The 20,949-nt window shown below is 38.9% G+C and overlaps 1 long non-coding RNA gene across 1 annotated transcript in view; it reads left to right on the forward strand.

Annotated features, from left to right (window-relative positions):
* The first annotated feature begins 13,482 nt into the window (after positions 1–13,482).
* LOC116217078 overlaps positions 13,483–20,949 on the forward strand; it is a 64,372-nt gene continuing 56,905 nt past the window's right edge. The window contains exon 1 of the long non-coding RNA XR_004161009.1: positions 13,483–14,007. This is a non-coding gene — a long non-coding RNA (uncharacterized LOC116217078). The remainder of the gene's footprint in view (positions 14,008–20,949) is intronic.

Here is a 20,949-nt window from a genome sequence, read left to right on the forward strand (position 1 = left end):
CTTGCACAAATATCCTCTGCTTGTTTTAAAGAAGAAGGAAAATCCACACTCTCTCCAGATCAAAGTGGTTGTTTGTTTTTGTCTTGCAAGGTATTTGAACTAAGGAAAGGAATAAAGAGATGTGTTTGTTTGTTTGTTTGTTTGTTTGCTTTCAATTTGAATAAGCATCAGAAAAAAAAAAAGAAGTTAAATGAAATCAGTGGAAAAATGATGGTTTTGAGGTATTGACTTTGAAGCAGTTGGACCCATGTGATCAAACATTTATGGTTTCTATAAAAGAAATAGAAGGATAGGCTTGAGAAATGGGAAAGACCCAGAGTTATTACAGCTGGAGCAGATTATTCTTATTAATCAATTAACACAAACAACAACAACTACAACAAAAAGTGAAGTCTTCAGCTTGAATTTCCCTATTATGGGACTAGATCCCAGATAGAACTGGTTTCAGAGGAGCACAAAATCCCTCCCTCAGCACTGAAGAAAGGAGCTCACAAAGGGATATTGATTGAATAGGGAGGGACCCATGCTAGAGAATTATTATTTTTTTTTTTTGAAGAAAACAGAATTTTGTAATTAAGTGACTTGAAGAATCTCTCTTCATTCATTGTTTCTTCTAACTGAATAGATAACCAATGAAATCCTTCACTATTTCATCATGGAAAGGCTCTTTTAAAAATCTTCCATTGTTTTTTCCTGCTCTATATTAAATAAGCATATTGATTTCTGCAGCTAATCTATCAGTAGACAATTTAAGCCTGATTATATTCTGGACTTCTTAAAACTGTGTTTTTTTTTCCTTAAAACTTCTGGCAGGAATCATCTTTAACAAAAACTGAATGAACACACATTAAAATATTAGAAATATTAGAAAGATTGTAAAATATACTTACAAAAACTCACTTCTCTTGACGTTTTAAAGGCATTTCCCAAGAGTGATTTTTTTAGAACTTGAAGTTTTATTTCTGGCTATATAATTTGGTTCTACTCAGTATTTTCTGGCTTTTTTTGGAAAGTAGCCAGAGGAAAGAAGAGGCTGTCATTCAGTTGGAATCTAATTTTTCCAGGCTGGAGAAAGATGTAAGTTTACTAGTATGTACAAATGGAGAGGAATAAGAAAGGAATTAAATGGATCCTCTCTGTTCCTGCAAACAAACCAACCCCAAACCACCATATAAAAACAACCCAAAAAGTCAAACGATGCTGTTTCAAATTCTTGAAAAAGCAATTAAATGCAAAAAGGGGAGGGGATGTTTTACAGGTATAGGAATAAATGCGGGACTTGAAGTGAGTTACGGTGTGAAGCACTCTGAAAAGAGTGCACCAAATTCAAATATGACCAGCATTCCCATTTTGAACTTTTCATGAAATGCTTTATTCTTTCCCTCCAGAATGAAGGAAAAAGTGGGAAAAACCTCTTGGACTGGTGACTGTGAGCAAGGAATGACTGCCACAAATGTGTTTTGTAAGAATCTTGCAAACCACTAACAGGAGAATTCGAGTTAAAACTTGACTATCAGTAAGGGGGTGCTTCTCATCGTCCCAGACAGCAGCAATTCCAGGTTTGGCAGGAAGGTAGGAGACCTCACAATCTCAGCCCTGCACCCCCAACACAATTGCGTGGAAACAGCAGTGCCAGGCACAAATGCCACAGGCTGGGACTCATCTGCTGAAGATTCCCCTGGAATCAGGTTGAAATTATCTTTTTGTTACATTTTGAATATGCCATTTATTAAATTCAGGCACGCTTCTGGTCTGGGAATTTCTTGAGTGCTTGTTGGGAATATATTTTTGAGTCATCTTGCATCATTTGCAATTTCTGATGAATTCAAAGACTCCGTTAGGTTCCCTGAGGAAAACCTGCCTGTCACTAGCCCTCATCTGATAGGAATCTTGCAAGGGAGCTTTACAACTCAGGCGCCAGTTTTGAATGCTGAAAAAAGCAGCCCAAGAGATAAGAAAAGAGATGAGTGGTAGTTCCCTTAACAGTGTTTCATGTTGCCTGGAGTATCTCTTGAATATCTTATAAAAGGACAGAAAGAAAAACGCAGTAGGAATCAATTCAAATTAAATAACACAGAAAATATATTCTAGATAAATCAAAGCGTGTGATTTATGAATTCAAGCTGCACACCTCCAGTGATTTTTTCCATTGCAAGATTTTCAGTGTGTGAGTGGGGACGAAATGCTCCACAGATACTGCTGTCATCTTTCCCTTTCACATTGCAAATATGTTTGTGCTTGAAACTTACTGCCTTTTCCTACAGTGAAAATAAATAGTGAATGTTCTTTTCTGCTCACGATGTTACATGTTTCAGAAACTTCCAGAAATAAGTCAGAACAGCAATGTTTATATAGTGAGGCCTGGCATATTTGTGTATATTAGGTAAACATGGTTATTTGGAACCAAGCTGTGCCTATATGGTTCCTTCATGCTGTTTTGTTGTCTAGAGGCACAACAAGGCCAATTTTTTAGAAGAAAAATGTGCCATATAATTGCCACTTTGTGATTCATTCAACTAAAATTACAGAAAAAAAGAATCTCAGTCTCCCCTTTGATGCATTGTGCTGTTGTTCCACTCGGGCTTTTACGAGCTTTCCAATGCAACTGTACTGCTCAGTAAGAGAAAATACCTGAATTACATACACAAGTGCACACACACACACATGCATACTGATAAGGTTTGTCTAACCCCTGACTTGAGCACACATTTCAAAGATTGCCATAGAGAAAAGGATATGTTTGTTTGAAGGGGAAGAAAAGCAACACTGCTAAGAAAGGTACAAGCTGACATGGTAAATAAAAGCATCACAAGTGAAGGCACAATTGGAGTGGGGAATAGTTGGGAGATGTGATTCAGCACTCAGCCTCGGAGATTATATTTAACATGAAGAGTGGCAAATGTAAGGCAGCTCCTCCTGCTGCATATTCATTCTAATATGTGAAATGGAAAAGTGTGGGACCTAGCTCATTTGAGACTGATGCCACAAAGGGAAATGCTGTGTCGCTCCTGTTTTTCACATATTTCCATTAAAACTGTATGAAAACTAAAGGATGACGTTATTGGTGCAGTGATTCTCTCAGCAGATTTACAGAACATTCTGCTGCACCAAGATGATGTTTTAAAAGGTTGCAATTACATTTTCTGTATGGATGTTCGTCAGAATAAAGATGGCCCCTTGGAAAACACCTCACATGTTTTTTTTTTTGACACTGTCACAACAGAAACACAATAGCAAATGCCTCTTTCCAGTTCTGGTAGACAGTTTATTTATGCAAGAGCAAGACAAGAGTTGCAGTAGGATATTTGTGTCTGGCATCAAAGAAAAGCCTGGTTCAGACCAGCACATGGGAAAAATTGCTCAAAATATATTCATCTCAGGGAAGTTATCTCTGTAGTGCTGCTGAAAGCAGGAAAGCGCTGTGTTACCTGTGATATAATTGTCATCTGAATGAAGGGATGATTTGCCTTGCTTATTACGCAGTATTTCTGTTAATACTGTTTATGGTTGTGCTTTCTAATTCTTTCTGGCTTCTTCAGCTTCTTACAGAGCTCTTCATGCTGGGAAATGAATTCAAAACGTTTATATTCTTCTTAAAATGAGTTTTGGAGTTCCAGTGCACACCTTTTGTTCCTGCAACATGTTCAGAGTTGGAAGATAATCCATATCTGTGAAATAAAAATGAAAATATTGTGTGTAAACCTGGAATTTAAATTTCTTTTTTAATTGTATTTCTTCTTGATTTGCAAAGACAATGCAGAATCTCAAATGTTTGGAAAAAATGATGCTTTGAAAAAGTCACCATCATAAAAAATTTCACAACGAAGGCTGAGACAAAATTTTTGTATTGAAAGCATAATATAAAAAATTTATATTAAAAACAGTATTTTATTTAAATATATAAAGAACTCCATGTTGGAAATGCATTTTTGTCATTTCTGAAAATTTTCATACAGGTATATTGATACAGCATTACTTCATTACACTGAATGGAAAAGAATTCTGGCAACACATGCCAGAGGATATGTGACTTAAACCCAAAATCTTAAAACTTGAACAAAACAGCGAAGCAAAAATGAAATAGGATAATCAAACAGATTATATATAAACAAGAATATAATGAAGGAAGACTCAATTTTATAGCCAGTCATCAGCACCGTGTAACTGGCAAAACTTGCAAAGCCTTTCAACTGAAATGAAATGACATTTTTCAAATGACTTTTTTTCTGATATTTTGCAGCAAGCTATACTAATTCAGTTTCATACAAAAATGAAATTCATGAGTCCAGAATCCTGCTCTAAGCACATCTACCTCTTGTCACAAGACATCCAAGTTACAAATCATGTAGACATGAAGGACCATGAGAACCTTTCAAGAGCTGGAAAGTTCTCCTGGTGGCTGGACTCTGATCACAAGGAAATACAACAGTTTGTCTTCATACTGAAAGAAGAAATCTTTAACTGACAGAGGCATTTTTCTTCTTTAATTACCTGCAGTTTTCCAAATGTGAAAATAAGATCATCTTCTTGCCATTGGACATAAGTGGCAGACATGTTTTAGTTTTGTAGGAAGCACTGGCTGAGCTGTCTGCCAGCGATTTCAAGACCCACTTCAGATCAGCCACACAAAGGCAGACTTAGCGTATTTCAAGTCTTTTCATATTTCAAGAGACAAGGTTTACAATACTTCTTGTTCACAGGTGGTCAGTTCAAGGACTCATTAAAAGTTATACAACTTTCCTATTGATAAATATGTGGAAATTATAGTCCAACTGTCTTCAGAAGTCACAGCCGTTAGAGAACATGTGCAGCATTAAAGGGAAATAACAAATTATTATTTAATGAGATGACTAGTCTTGCTATTGTTGCTTTATTTTCAAGTAACACTGAAACGGGCTCCCTGGTGTTTGTAGTTTCTGGCTATCTTTTTTTTCTCCTCATTATTAATTCTTTTTTTCTCCATGCTAATCAGCCAAAGTGCGATGTGTTCAGAAGACTGATTTTTATACTTTATTCCCTTTGGATTTAAGGGTTACTTGCAGAACTAGCCAAAGACTTAGGCAGTGAGTAAAGTCAAGGGCACACCTCATGACCACCACAACATACACATGCAGAGTTTACGTGACTGTTACACCTCTGGGTCAAGGTTCATCAAGGATTTCCATAAATCCAATGGGTAATGTGCCAAATAAGATTAGAGAAGACTTCACATTATTGCACAATCCAATGAAAATATCATCTGCTAAGCTCCTTCTGGTGGGGACTGCAAGCAGGTAGCTAATATTAGCAGGTGTTTGTCTCAGAGGCAAAGGGAAGGCAGCAACACCTGCTAACATCTATGCAGAAAGTGGGAGCAGCTATAGTAACTTCACCTGTGGCAATGTCTTCTGTAAAACTGCAGTTTTTAAGAGCAGAGATTCTGAGCATTGCCCTGTTGTGTCATATTCTTTCTTGTACTCTTACATTAGGTTTAATCTCATCCTGTTCTATTTACCCAAATGCGTCTTCATTCAAAATTCTGTTTAAATTTATCTAGATACCTTTCCTGATACCTAATTCCCAACATTATATTTTCACAGACAGAATCACATTGATACATGGAGCAGGTGGATTTTTACATCTGTCTGTTTTATCTATACACGTATTTTTCTCTCAAACATTGACCTGCAAGAAAACAAGAAAGAAGAATGAATTTTGATACCTGCATCCTGGCACTGACACAACAATCTTCCAATATGTTTGTATTTGAGAATAAAGCAAAATGATTTTTTTGTTTTGTTTATTATTGTTCCACAAAGATGTAGTAGAAGTCTTAAAGAGGCAGGTCCATTTATATTTGCCTCCTTCATAAGGATGCTTAACTAACTGCCTCTCCTTTCATTAGATCTCTATCCTTTGTCCTCAAATATGAGAGGAATGAGATTCTGATATTGTCACTGAACTTGATGAGCACCTGACTCCATTAGTCATTGAACTCAATGGTCTAGATTCTCAAATGGTATAAATCAGCATAACCCACTTCTATAATCTAAAAACCTAACCTGAGAAAATTATTTGTGGGATAAGGTCAAACATGATGACAGTAAGAGAATCTGGATCATAATACAAAATGTTATGAACCATCCTTATTCAGAAAGCCTTAAAAATGTTAAGTGAGAATAAATAGGAACAATTAGTTGTGTATGACAGATACAAATAAAAGGTACTAACCTCTCTAAATGCACCTTGCCTTTATAAACTACCATGTTTGGTTCAACAAACTATGCTTTATTGCAGAACAAACCTGAATCCAGGATACACACTGGCTGATTTCTGTGTAACACTCCCAGAAATACAGCTGCAGTAATATTCACAAAAAGTTGAATGAAACAGACTGAACACGATGTCTTGTCTAGAAATGACTGAAAGCCAAATTTTGAAATCATAGTAAATGAACAGTGCCCAGGTCTCAATCCTCTTATGCCAATGGGAAGGAATGACAGATTTCCACAGTTGCTGTGCAAAAGTGATGTCCCCAGCCACAACCTTGGCAATCAGTCAGGCCTCAGAGTAAATTAATGCAGACTACATCTGTTCTAAATTTTGCCAAGATAATAATAATAATAATAAAAAAAAGTGTCTACATCTCATTTCTGGCCTGATTCTCATTTGCTTGTTCTTCTCCTGGCTCATTGCCTTTTGCCTTCCAGTGATGCTGTAACAACAAGAACGCATGGAAAACACCTCTACTTCTCCCAGATCTTTAATAACACAGTAGCTGGGAAACACATGCAGAAAGCAAGAGATTTGATTTTAGATTCTACAGGTTGGGGAAGATAACAGACTTCAGATTTCCCTCAGGAAGTGTCCAAAATACGTCTGGTATCTCTGGGGCTATGGCCAACAGTTTTCAGCACATAATCAGGGTACAGAACTCCAAGCAGCATGGACATGATGACTCACTCAAGTTACAGTCACATGGCCCTGCAGAATGGAATCCATCCCCTAGTGTTTATAACTTACATACTATACTATGCAATTCAACTTTATAGACTTCTTTGAAAACACAGTTAATCCAATACTGAATGTTTGTAAAAGACCAACCTGGTGCTACAAAATGCTACAAAAATAGAGTTTTGCTCTTTACAGCTGCTTCCAAAAGTACCACCCTATCAGTGAAAGTGGGAAAGGTCTGCTAAGGTGATGTATCCCACACCAGCCAGAGCTGTGGGTTCATGATGGATAGGATGAACTTTATAAAACACTTTTAATCTTTGGCCTTTAAGCAGCATAGCCAACAACATCAGGTTCACATCAGGATAGTGGCATTAGCCAAGACAAGTTTACAAATCCCTGAGTGTGCTTCCATCATCCTGAGCTTGAGATATCTGTCAGTCCATAGCAGATGCTGCTGTTGCTGTGCATGTGTCATGTTACTGAAACCCCTAGATAATGATTACGACCGATTATACAAGATGCCATGTTCCTTAATCATATCACTTACATTTCTGCTGAACAGCAGTGACAAGGTTTTGAAAGGAGAAGATCACAGCTGTCCAATAAAAAAAATCAGATAAAACAGACAGTGTTTGCAAACAGAAGATTATGCTAACCTGAAAAGTAGCTTTAGTGCTGTTGATTTTTGCACTCATCCTAACTGAGCTGAGCCCTCATTCATCCTTTCTGTTTGGCATTGCATCTGAAATAGAGATGATTGATGCATGAGCGTGTATGTTTCTTTTTTTTTTTTACATGGCTTATTTACAATTTTCTGTTCTCCAAGTGAGCATTTTAGAGGGTTTTTTGTTGTTGTTCTTGTTTTTCTTTCCTTCCCTCACCAAGATTACAGGCCTCTGAGTACCAGAAACCAAATACCAGTTCTGATGCAGACCGCTGGAGTGAGAAAATCCTCTCCTTGCGCTAATGGTAACCCCAGCTCTGCAGCTCTGAGCTGAAGACATTCCCCCCTCTTTATATGCTGGCTCATTTTGGAGTCTCCCTTCAGAGACTGCCAACTGTCCTGAATTAAATGCAGTGCATTTCAATATGAGTTACTGCCTACTAATGACTGAGCAAAACCAGTGTATTCATTTAAGTAAAGAGTTCAAGCAGGGTTCCAGGAATGGAGCACCGTGTGCCCTAGTAACAAAGCTATTTAGTTCAGTGCACAGTCTGAACATGCAAAAGAAAGAACCTTATATTTTTAAGCAGTTATAATGCAGTACTACAGCACTTAGTGTTTCTGGTGAAAAAGTCAGATGTAATTACTATTTGACACAAAGGATTTTTGTCCTAGCTCTATCAATGTTCTATTTTAAATAATTAAAATTATAATTTAAAACTTAAATTGATCATTTCAGTAGACCTGATTCAGTCCTCAGAGGGTGCCAGTTGTGTCGCTGTTAAACTGTTGATCAGCAGTGTCACTGCTTCTCCTTCATCAGAGCATGTAACATCAGATCTATAATTCTTTTTCACTTATGATGGCAGAGCTCCAATATGGGCGTAGTTTGACCCAGGTTAAGCTGATTTAGCTAAATGCATAATTTTTTCACATTCTGTCACGTGAATGATACAGGCCTTGAGCTGAAGTTGGGAGTATAACAATGAGAAAAGTAATGTATTTATGTATGTAAATTTTCAGAGATAATTGTGTCTGGACACGACTCTGGCAAATCTTTGACTGCTAATTGTCCAAAGAAAGTACATGGATTAAAACAGTGTCTATGATTTTCATGAAGCTTTTGATGATTGTGCTTTCTAGCATTAACATTCACATAAAGTGAAGGCAGTACAACTCACTGAAACAGTGCCCTCAGTCTCCTTTAATCTTTCTGTCCCATTCACACTGTTAAAATTTTGTGAAGAATAAGACAATAAGTCAATTAAGAACAAATCAAATAGCCTTTATGGTATATATCATAGACCTAACCGGATGCCAATGGCCTTCAGAAGTAAGGGCCATATCCCTGGGTTCATTTTGACTTTACAGACTGGTTTCTAGTGATTGCCAGTCCACTGACAGTATAGACGTTCTATCATAGATGTCCTACAATACCTGTGTTATCTTCTCAGACTGTTTTCATGAGTACACAAGGGAATGATATTTATCCATATGACAGAAGAAAAAAAGAACTGAACCCTGAAAGTACCATTGTTTTGTGCCTTAAATTATCCTTTTAAACTGTTATTAAACAAATAGTTCTATGAATTTCTGTTGCCGGAGTTTTCTACAAAAGTTATGTCAGCTTCTTCAGGAACTCATAACGTAAACATCTAATTTAAAAAATAAGGCTATGTTTAACATGTGATAAACCCTAAATTAGAGAATATTCTGAGCTGGAAGGGACATATAAGTATTATTGAGCTAGATCCTAACAGGGAGTCCAATCCCTCTCAAAACCAATGTGCCATATGATGGATAAATATATTTGCTCCTTTTCCCTTTACAATGCTCTCAACTTTGGATATTGGACTTCACTGAAAATCAAGAAAATGAATGTAAAGTGAGATGCATAGAACTGTAATTTCTGCTTAGGTAAGTTATGCCCTTCTAAATAAACAAAGATGATTGCCTAGGGTTTGCTTAAACTCCTTAATATAACATCTATGGACCATATGTGACCACATGTGGTATAAATAAAATGGAAGTATAATAGAAAAAGAGATAAACGTATAATTAAAAACAGCATAACAAACACTTGTGCTCATTCATTTTAATGACTGCATTCTCCAGTTTATAGAGCAGTTGCAGATCCATGCTGTAATAGCTGTGTTGACCACACGCCATAAAATACATCAGTGTAGGCTGGGTCCAAATTATTCAATACTTGTAATAAATCTATCCCATTAACTAGATAAATATGCATAAGCAACAACTCTGGTGATAATGTTGGAAAGTGACACGTTGTTATTTAGTTATGCTAGCTAGAGGGAACCCACTAGTAATTACTATTGTCTTTTACTAAGAAACAAACAAACAAAAAAATTAGTTTAGCTTTTAACATCTCGTAACTATTTATTTCCTTCCGTTATCTGTAATTTGAACTGAAAAAAAAAATAAAAAATTGTGGCCTTGAGAGCTTCAATTCTGATTACTTTTTTGTAAGCCTAGTAAAAGGCATCAGTCATACCATTTATTTATGAAAATGAATCTTCATATATTGAAGGTCAATTTTAGTTGAACTAATATAATCAGTAGAAGTCAAGGTTCCTTTACCATTAAAATTGTCTGTGCTAGGAGTCTTTTGATATTCTGTGCTTAACCTTGAATCATGCTATGTACGTTGTGTGAAGGGAGGATAGTGAATTCACGTTACAGTATAATGACTGTGTCATTGTGGCCTTGATTTTAAGCTGGGCAAAGCAAATATCCAATAAGTATAAGACTTTTTAAAATTATTTGAAATTAATACAGTCTTGAAGTACTTCCTCTAACCTCAACATAAGCAGCAGGTCACTTTATGTCTTCAAACAGGTTGTAGTTACAGTTTTATGAAATATTTATCATCACTCTTGAATATATTTCTTAAAGTTGAAAGATGGTTACACATAACTAGAGCAAGTATTGGTATTGAAAAACACTTTGAGGTTTGCACAGACGAAATCACACGATAATTAAATATTTACCGCAGTCTGCGATCAAAACACTCTCACCACTACAGGCTGGCTGGCTCTTGCAGGTGTACAGCTCTGCATTACCACACCGAAAGCTGTCACGCTGGGCCAGCCGTTTTAAGAGGAGGATTTGTGTAAGCAGTTTGCTACTCACAGTTTGAGCACGAGAAGTGGCACTCAGAATGCCCTGCTTCTGTCATCTCAGCTGAGAGGAGTGTGAACCGAGAGTGTGCGGGCTGCTTTGTGAGGACTAGAAGGGCAAAGCTTGTCAGAAGATACACTGGCTAAGGAGCTTACAGATTATGCCTTCAGAAGGTGCATTCCACTTGGAAAAAGGGAATGGAATAGCATTAGGCAGAAAATTGTGTTCTTTTGTAAAGATGCAAGATATACGCCTGAGATCTAGGTGTCGCGGTTATAGGCTACAGTTCCCTTTGGACAGAGCATGCCTAAACTTGAGCTTTATTTTCTTTAGTGTCTGAATGGATTAAATGCACGTGCCTTCAAGCCCATACTTCATGACCTCTGGAGTACTGTGGAACAGAATGTGGTTGTCCCATTGTTTTTAAGTAAAGTGCAGAAAAGTAGTCTACAACCGTCTGTCCCTTCTAGCCCATGGTGCTACGAAGGAAACATGGAACAGAAGAGGTGGTGAGAAGCTGCTTCTTGGAAGATGATGCTGTGTGCAGCAAGATGCTAAAGGATACTTCAGCTAGCTGTGACCTGAAGGCAATGTACAAGTCAAAACCACTCTGAATTCAATTATAAAAGTCTCTCAGACCTGCGCTTCACTTAGTAAACTAACCACAGTACCAAAATCATCACTTACAGAGAAATACATTTTTGAGAAATGCTCTCTGATGTTTTTAGTATTCAGATGAATCAGTAACTAAATCATTTCTCTAAGTAGATAACATGGTACTTGAAAGATAGTCAATGCATTTAAGTGCTTTGCTAAGTAGATGGCAAGGATGTGCGCTCAGGGGCAGGATTTTCTAGATTCAATTCTGGCAATGAAGATGGCAGTGCAGTTTTGTTCTTGTTCTGCAGCTCCAGAAGATATGAGTCTGAGAGCTCTGCTTAATTTGCTTCTGAAGCCTTCTGTCTCACTACCTTTTCCTATTTTAGTTCTGCTGTAAAATAGGTATTTGATCATTTGCAATGAGGAATGAAGATGATAATCAATATGATGCTGCCAACCTCAGATCAGGGAAGGGTCAGGCTGGATGGAGTCTGTAAAAGAAGGATGTTGACCTGAAAGCAGTAGGCAGGCCAGAGCTCTTCACAAACATGAGTGCCTACTCATTTTGAAAAAAGAGGCTTGATTAAAGAATACATTTAAATGAGTTGGCACAGAGTTGTGTTAAAAACATCACACACAAAACTAACCCAAGAAAGAAGCAGTGCAGATTTACAGCAGCGTTGCATCACTTACTCCAGTGAAATGATTTCGATCTGTGTAAATGAAATTAGATTGAGGCGTGAGCCTTATCGCTCCAGAGCTGGCTATCTGGAGAAGACTTAAAACATCTATTTTGTGTTTCTAAAGCAGTTCTGCACCAAGATAGAGTATGAAGAATTTACTTGCCGAAAGATCAGGAGAAAAGATGTACAATGGGGAGTGAAAGGTAAATATAAAAATAATCAAGGATGCACAGGCTGGAAGGGTCTTTCTATTCATGACCATTCTGTTCCAGCAAAAGTAATTTTTAACCTGTGGATGTTTTTTTTTTGTTCTGTATTTTCAATAATTCTGTCCCTTTGGACGAAATTGCTAACTAGAAGCAAAGCATGTTCTGAATTTTGTGTTCATTATTCAGTTCTGTATTTTAACTTTATTTTCAAAAGTTCAAGTCCAATGAGAGGTCAGAAGAAATTTTAACTGGAAAGTCTATGCCAGCAAGCAAAATCTCCTAGTAATATTGTGCATATCTGCATAACATAAACTCTTTAAAACCGTGTTCCAAAATACTTGAGATTGATTTGTTTTTCCAGAATATCTCTGCTGAAGAAGAAGCAATGTCAGGCAAGTCTATAAATAGAACAGTACAGTATGAACTTTTGAACTGTGAAATCTGGGGGATGTAATCTTCCTGCTAAACAGAGGCTTACAGCAGATATTAAAAGCTCTGATAGGAGCTATACCAGTGTTTGAGCTGTCCGTTAGAGGAAGGAAAATTGTGAACTGCTGTTTGCGCAGTGCAGCAATGCATTAGAGTTAAGGTTGCTTCAGAATCACTCCTGCTGGCTGAACAAGTTAGTTTGGCTGTTTTGTGTGTGTGTGTGTGCTTGTGTATGAACATAATGTGACCAAGTGGCTTACCAGCATTAAACGTCTTCATACTGAAGTGAAATAAAAATATATTTGGAGTGAAAGCAGTTAATTTAGATCACATAATGCAATTTTTAAGTGACAGGTTTGGTGGGATAATCAGACTACATGGCTGTTAGTGATGCTGTTAGTGGAGAAATGCTGATTTTTATCAGATAAGGGTCTGACCCATGGAAAGGGCCACATGAAAGAGTTTACTGCAGTTTCCTGCTGCTAAATTTCTGCCTGTCACACTTGGAGCACACACACAGGGCTGTGTCCTCTTCTGCACAAGAAGTAACTGGAAAGAAACATCACTTCCCAGTGTAACTGTTACACAATAAATTAACATCCATGTCACCACCAAACCCTCATAGCAGTTGTGCTGTATGAAGAAGCTGCTTTCCAGAGACACAGGTGTGCAGCCCAAGCACTTTGTGAGGGAAGGAACCCACGCCCCTCAGCTTGCAACAGACCTCAGCTGCTCATAACATGGAGGGAGAGGCATTTTTAATGCTTTGTGGTTTTTTTTTTCTTTCTTTTCTTTTTTTTTTTCTGGTAGTACTCACAGGCTTGGGTTGGTGTAACCACTGGGGGTTTCAAGCGGCTGCAAACTTTCTTTTGAAATGGCGATCAGGAAAATGCAAACTCCTTGACTTGACTTTAGGAACTGGGATTTTAAGGAAAGCTGCTGAGAGTTGCAGCTTTCAGATACTGAAGAAAATGGAGGCGGCAGGTAATGACAAGGGATGCCGTGACCGAATGGGAGAGGAGTGCCTCTAAACAAGGATTGGCCAGCCAGCAGCAACTCTGCCTGCCCTCACAGCCGCCATTTTGTTGGGCTTTCAGCCATAGCTGCTGCCCTGCCATAAAAGAGCGGGAAAAAAGATGCTGAGGTGCGGCTGCTGGAAAGCTGCATTGCTGCGGTGGTCCCTCATCAGTGCCAGCAGCTGTGAGCCTTCAGCAGGACCTTGATGGGGCTCAGCTGCTATAGCCTTGCTTCAGCCTTTATCATGAGGATTCATGAGTGATTTGGGGGAGATGGTTCTGCAATACTTGGTCCTGTGTGAGTGATGTGTTGATCAGAAGGCAACAGATCTGTAAGTAAGCTAAGCGCTGCTATGATGTGATTCTTTGTTCCTTATTGTCTGTGTGTGGTGGGTTGACTGCTTCAGAGCTACTGCTGAGTCCTCTGAGGAGGATGAACTGGGGTTGTTGCTGAGAGCTTTCCCAAAGCCAGCATCAGTTCTGGGTGCTCTGTTCCTCGAGTTACTGGTTTTTGTTTGTGAAAATTGCTCAGTGTGGTGGTGGGGAGAATTCAAACCTGCAATACCACCATTCAGTTGGCTAGAGATAGAGTTATGTCTTAATGAGGGTTTCTTTCCTCTCTTGTACGGATGCTTGAGTTGTGTCTTCCTTCGGTTTCTCTGAGGTTGGTGCTGTGGGAGATGGTGGTGTTTGCAGTGACTTTGTGGCATGGAGGTATACGATGTGCAGGTAGTGAATGCATGCACTGCCCATGAGGGCTATGAGCTACAATAGTTCATGGATCTTTTGTAAGACGGGTTTGTTGGTGTGGTTCCTCAAACTTGTCCTTTGTATCTGAAAACTGAACTACTTTGATGAAGGCCAGGATGAGAAAGACTTTGCCCTTCCTTGAGTAGGTGGACAAGGCAGAGGGAACTTCTGTCTGGTACAGCCATGGCCTCCGGGTCCTGAATCTACTTGGTGGACTATGAGTAGAAAACAAGACAGATGTTATTCTAGCATGGTTAAACTCTGGAAGTTAGTACAGATTTCACAAATCTTCTCTGAAATATAGCTCCTAAAACTGACTGTTGTTCTCTCTAATGAATACGCGGTATAAATTTCTAGAGACAGGCGTTTCACTTACTTTTCTTCTGCAGATAGACTAATGTATTGATTTTTTTTTTTTGCCATTTTTCTTTTTAAACTCGAAGGAAAAAATTCAAATAAAACCTAATTATGTCTTTCTGTTTCTGAACAGTTTGGGAAATTGCATAGCAATCAATATTAAGTACATTTTATGCCAATTTAAAAACATATTCTGTCTAGATATGTGCTTGATAGAGCTCTGATTTTTGAGTAATTTAGGTTGAAAAGTAGGATAATGTGGATTTTCCAATTAGCTTATGTTAAGTCACTGTTCGTCCACCTACATTTTTTTTTTTAATAGCTTGGTTTTTAAAAGCATGGGTGTCTGTGTCCAGGGGAGTCGAATAAAAAGGAAGATAATCTTTTCAGAAGGATGAAAGACAAGTGGATTAACGCAGAGTTGGAATTTTTGTGAGAAATTCAGACACGCAGTCTAGTGCTGCAGGGAGAGCTTCTGCTTGTGAAACTGTCACTTGTTAATTAAGTTAATGTCTACGGTGCTCTGAAAATATAAAACACTATGTAAGTGCTAAGTATTATTATTCATGATGCCAATTTTGACAGGTTTACTGGAATAAGCTCTGCAATACAATATAAGTTAATGTTCTAATGCTTTACTCATTTGCAATGAAACTTAAAAATGAGAAAGTAAGAATCAAAAACCAGCCAAGGCTGGCAAACTAACTGGAGTCCCTCATTTAGTGTTCTCCACAAGCGCTTTCTGGAAATAAAGTTAAGTAGAAGGTAACGTGGAGCCAGTTGCCATCTTCTAGAGCTCTGCAGGGAAAACATCAGGTGTATGGTGGGCTGCATTGGCTTATTGTGACTTTTAGTTTTCCTGTTACGAGATGGTTGGTCCCAAGTAGCTGTAACACAAAGTGTTGTGGCCATATGGCTGGTGTGTCCCTTCTGTCACCAACAGACTCAATCCTGTCACAGACTGCAAAAGGGGAATGGGGTAAGATGTCAGTCCTATGTAGCTGAAGAGTGCTTTCCTCCTCTAAGGGAAATCCCCACTGGCCAATTAATTTGGTTTGTGGCCTAAGTCTCTGTTGTCCTAGAGGGGCTGCAAAAGGGAGAATATTTTTGGAGTGGCCTGCACTGGTATTAGTACCTGAGCAGATACGGAGAGCTGGTCAGTAGTCTTTTATACAGGTACAGAAAAAGTGAATACGTTATCTTTCACAGTTGACTGGGTACTTGTAGTTTGCATGTCATTTGGATACAGAAGCATATTTGTAAGTAGATATCCTAGTAAACAGAATAATTTTCTCAATGTCTTGGGCATGTTTCCTTTAACTATAGGCAACACTCTTTCTGTGAGTAAAGCTATCAAGGCTGACCTGTGCAGGGGACATGCTAATCTTCAGATGTTATTCTTGGGTGTACTTGAAATTATTTTCCATTACCAGGCTTAATTTTCTCCTGTCTTGATGACTTCAAAATGGTGTAAAACTGTGTGAAATGTAGAATTAAATACAAAATTAAAAACTTACGACCTCATGCATATATTTCTTTCTGTGTATTCTATTTTAACCATAGTTCTGTATTTCCTGGGAAGTCCACTCCAGATGATCTACCAGTGTAGGCAAAGCAAGGATCTCTGTTTAGTTTAATTGCAACTGGGAAAGTTCATTTATTATTTTGTATTTTGTTTTGGATCTGCTAATGTGTTGAGTGTGCATGTCCACACACACACCTACACTCAATGGTTCCAGCCATATGAGACCAGCCTCTTCACTACTTAATTAAATTCATTTACTGACTGGCAGACGCACCGCTTTTCAGTGCCATGTGTCCTGGTTGTGCTGGGAGACCTTCGGGGCTGGTTCTGCTGTATGCTAGGGACAAAATTATTGTGAACTCCTTTGATAAGTACTTTAGTATTGTACTGAATTAGTCAAGCACTACAAGCACTATTAGGAGAGGAGGATGTTGTGATTATTTGTGGGTGGGCTGGTGATGATCTAGTTCAAGAATAACAGCAGCAAGGGAGGTGTATGTTAATAAAGTCATTTTCTTGCTGTTTAATATATCTTCAGTTTTCAACCTCACAGTTGATCTTGATCAAAGATTGTCTGAATCCAGCCATGACTCTGTCCTTTCTCGTGGATCCAGAAAAATAAAAGTAGTACTTTCTTTTCTATCTATATTGGAAAATGTTGTGATATGAGAATATCATACTCATAATGTGATGAGTCTCTTACCTGGTAGGAAAGGCTGTCTAGAATTAAGTGCTTTGACAGTTGAAAGCATCAATGATTACTGCCCTCCTATGCAGGTAGATAATGAGGAATGGTAGCTTTGGTGGGAAGATCTACCAGTTCACTCAATTTTCTTGCTTGCCAGACAGCAGTCAGCTGTTACTGAGTAAAATACTCTTGAAGCATCTTAATGTGGCAACTTGAAATGTCTGCTGCTCAGACTGTGAACTAAGAGAGGGGTTTCTGCCCTGTTCCCCTTTGAGCTGACTCATTTTTTGTTACCCAGGAATCTCCTGAGTCAGTTTCCTGTTTATGGAGTGACAGTTCAGTGACTTGTAAGTAAAATAGCTTCATGCTATCAAGACTTTGCAGCCTAATCCCTATGCAAAAAAAGAAAGTAAAAGAACACAACAGAAATAAAAAATAAGATTAGACATCAGCAATTGCTGGTATCCTGATATAGCAAGGGGTGATTTAAAAGTCTAGGCAAGATGGCTGTGTTGATACTGGAACTATGAATTTTATGAAGATCTGAATCTTTTGACACTGCCCTCCTCTTCCCTCCCACCCCCCCAAAAAGGGAGGGGGCAAGGCAAGAGAATTGCCTCTTACCCTCTTCTAAAGCGCAGTAATAGGTTGTCATTCTAAAACAGATATATGGATGTACACCTTGGATGCTCTAGTTACTGAATATGGTGCAGCTAGTACATTGACCCTGTCATGAAAGCACAAATAGTCAGAATAGGGTCCTTAAGGCATTGCTGTCTATTATAAATCAGTTAGAATAATTCATGCTATAGATTTCCCAGTGCTGAAAAGCCTTTTATTCAGCAGAGTATAAACATATATCACACCTTATGGAATTTTTTCTTTCTTTTCTTAAAGAATCCTCCAAGAGAGGAACAATGCACAGACAATTCCCTAAAAACCCATTACAAATAGAAGGTGGAATAGAAAGATATTGTTTGGCTCCAGGATCATTTTTACAGCACGAGTCATACCTTTGTTATTAAGTTTGGAGCATGTGTGGAGGAGCTAGCAGTAAGCCTGTATGTAGAGCATACAGGGACTGCGTCTGGACTCGAGCTGAAAATGCAAATAGAACTTTTCTAGTTTGGTTTCTCAACACAAGTTAGAGCAGCTTGCACCAACTGGTAAAGGCTGCAAAGGGCTATTTTGCCAGCTGGGAGGTGCAAGGGTGTAATAATGCTGCTGGCATGCTGCCTGTGCCAGCCACAGGGAGGAGAGTGGCAGAGAAGCCAGTGTGCGTCTCAATGCCATCGAAGAGAGATTTTCCACAAACCAGGCTTAAAGGCAGCTTGTACCACTCGGGAGCGAGGCACTGTGGCTCTAATGTAACCAGAGGCCTGCCATGAAATGTTTACTCCCCATGTAATTTGTATCTTTCTTCTATTTCTGGAACATTTAGAGAGATGTTAAATCCAGTTGATATATGATGAGGAGCTTGCTAATGTGCAGTTCTCTAGGTTCTGATAAATGGCCTTGGGAATGAAGGAGTTAACTGACCATCATCAATTACAGCATCAGAGGGGGTGATTAGGGCTGAAATTGCAGGGAGGTTTTTAATTTAGCCGAGTAGAGGAGACGCCCCCAGCTTAGCCAAGCTCATCAGATCATATACTTCTTACTGCTTCATCCGCTTACCATGCACTGCCACTCAGAGCTATTGTGCATGGAGAGGGCACTGCGCAGGCGTCATGATACGATATTATTCCGTTGTCCAGAAATCCACCCGAGACTTGCTGTCACTTTGCCTGCTGCAGAAGTGCCTATCAGACAAAATTCCCACAAGGACCCCAAATCAGGAATCAATCAGTGAATTATGGAAAGGAAGAAATTACACAGTTTTTAAGCTTAATGTGAAGTAACTTCACATATATTTCCCCCCCCTTCAAAGGAGTCTTGTTGAAGTAGTTGGTCTTGCTGCTAGAAGTAAAGATACAAACAGCTTCATGCGTTAGAATCTGGGATGAATCAGTTGGATATTTGTATTTTGCCTGGATCTAAATGTATTCAACAGATTACGTGTGTGTATATCTGTGTATGGATTTCAATATATAACCAGCTTGTAGTTCTTGATGAGTTTTATTTTGTAAAATAGATTAGTTAGTGGATTTTGAACATTGCCTTTGGAAAAGGACAACAAACTTCAACCCATTGAGAGTTTCCCAAAGGAGGGAAAAGGTGCAGAGGCTTGGGGCACGTTGTAGCCATGGCCACTAGGGAAGAGTCTGGCCCCAGTGCTGCTGGGGAGAGCAGCTGCCTTGTTCCAGGGCCATACTCAGCGAGTCTGATGTGGGGGGGTGACCACTTGATACCTCCTCCTCCCCAGTTCCATCTGCTCTTGTGCAATATTTCTAGTAGAATATGTGGAGTGTTTTGCTGTTCGATGTTAGGGATTCATGGTATTTGTAGGAAGAATTGAAATCAGACATGTTTGTAGAGTAGCCTTCATGTTCTTCTGGGGAAGGGAGGCAAGAAAGAAGGGCTGCAGTTATCCTACAAGAGAGTGGATTGGACTTGAAATGAAATTCACTGAGATGATTGGGCTTTGGAAATTTTTTTTTTTAAAAGTCTTTTGCAGGCTGCTTTCACTCCTGACTCTAGAAAGAAGCCATTTGATTCCACTGAAAACTTAAGAACAACAAGACCAGATCTATGCTGGTGCAGCTTTATTGGAGGAGATGGCAGGGGAAGTAGCGCTAGGCTTTGTAATATTGCAGAACTACAGTCACTAGGGCTGAAGTCTTGCACGTGATCTTGTAATTAAAGACTGTTTCATAGTGTGCAGGTATATGGAGGCAAAACAGTTGCCTGTGACTCATTCAGCTGCATTTTATGTACGGTGTTTGACAAACTATTTTATTTTGATTTTTGTTAATACAGCATTTTGTAATCATGGAGACATTTACCACATAAAATCAGTCACCTCTGTAATCCTAATGAACTTGTAGGTGAAAATAAGAGGCTTCTAAAGGGTATTAGCAATGAGTTGCCATTTTTTCAGTGTGCCCTGATGCTGGGGGAGATTTGGTAGCCTTACCAGCCCACCCTTAGTTTTGAAATGTGTGAGCCTAGCTTTTTCCTTGTTGCAGAAGAATAATCAGACCTAGTCCCAGAAATGGTCTATAATGAAGCAATGGGTATTTTAACTTCAGACTTATCGGTGAGTGATCCTTGCTCCTTAACTGAGCAAATTTCCATTGGTTTTGGAGGAATTATACAAGAAAACAGAGAAGAGCAGGGCTTGATTAAGCCTTGCTGTAATTGAATGCTAATGTTTCTTTCTGATACAGAAGAACTTCGTTTTTCTTTTTTTTTTTGGTTACTAAAACTATCTTACAATGGTTAGTTCCTCTTGTTCAGCAAGACCTGTTTTATTTGTATAAGAAAAATTAGGAAAATCAAACTACCAAACCTGAGAGCAGCCTGTGGGGCTGTGGCTGCTTTGCTTTCTCAGCAAGCTGTGAGCAGCGTCTCTGGCTGCTTCCTCCTACAGTGCTCCTTGCAAAGGTGGAAATGGAGGTCCTTCTGGAGCAGGTGGAACTCAAAACTGTTCCAGCCCTTCTGTCAGTGCTTAAGTTGTGGTAATTTTAGAGCTAAAGGGTTTGGAAGTGCTTTTCATGCTAGTGATGAAGCCTGAATGCTACAGGAATGGCTACAAAACTAGAGCTTAATGCAAAGATTTCAAGCTGTTAAATGATCTGAAGTGGAAGTTAGAGATATTGTGTTTACTGGGCAGTTGGCACACTGCATCCCTCCTGCATGTAAACTTATACTTAGAAATAAAACATGATGCTTTGTTCTACTGTACTGTTGGGAACGGTGTTGAGGGTCCTTCACACTGCCTGAAGCTTGCTTGAGGTTTTGTAGACACTAGCACAGGAGCTCTGGTGTTTGCTGGGACCCAGCGAAGACCCT

Source organism: Meleagris gallopavo, chromosome 12, assembly GCF_000146605.3.
Source record: "Meleagris gallopavo isolate NT-WF06-2002-E0010 breed Aviagen turkey brand Nicholas breeding stock chromosome 12, Turkey_5.1, whole genome shotgun sequence".
NCBI classification, from domain to species: Eukaryota; Metazoa; Chordata; class Aves; order Galliformes; family Phasianidae; genus Meleagris; species Meleagris gallopavo.